The sequence below is a fragment of the Mastomys coucha genome, unplaced genomic scaffold (genome assembly GCF_008632895.1).
Source record: "Mastomys coucha isolate ucsf_1 unplaced genomic scaffold, UCSF_Mcou_1 pScaffold13, whole genome shotgun sequence".
Taxonomy (NCBI): Eukaryota; Metazoa; Chordata; class Mammalia; order Rodentia; family Muridae; genus Mastomys; species Mastomys coucha.
In genome coordinates this window covers 54358696-54359200 of record NW_022196895.1, presented here as the reverse complement: position 1 = coordinate 54359200, position 505 = coordinate 54358696, and positions in this window count along the sequence as shown.

The window sequence follows — 505 nt, the reverse complement described above, 5'->3', positions numbered from 1 at the left end:
TCACAATTATAATTTAGGTGCTTGGGGGGGCTGTGTCGAGAAGATTGTATAAGGTGAGCTTGGGCTACAGTGTGAATGTTGTCTAAAAGCCAAGCAAATGCAAAAACAAACAAGGTAACAAATACATTGAAAACTGCTAGTTTCTAAATTCTTCCACTGACACATCTGGTCACATCTGGTAAGAATTTTAAAAATTAGTGGTTCGCCTAATATTCCATAGGTAATTCCTATGCAAACAGTTTAGTTGTTGTTATTGTTGTCACTTTGGAGAAATTGAAATCAGCACTGGCTTAGAAAAAAGTTTAATCTATATAGTTCCTGTTACAAACTTTTTTGCCTTTTCCCATGACTTACTTTTTAAAAAGACCAGTCCAAGATGTTCTCTCCTCATGTAGACTATTTACTGGATCATCTGGTAGTTTACTTTGCTGTGCAGAAACTCTTAGATTTAATTTAGTTCATTTGTTATTTCTTGAAGATATCCTTGTGCTGTTAGAATATGGTT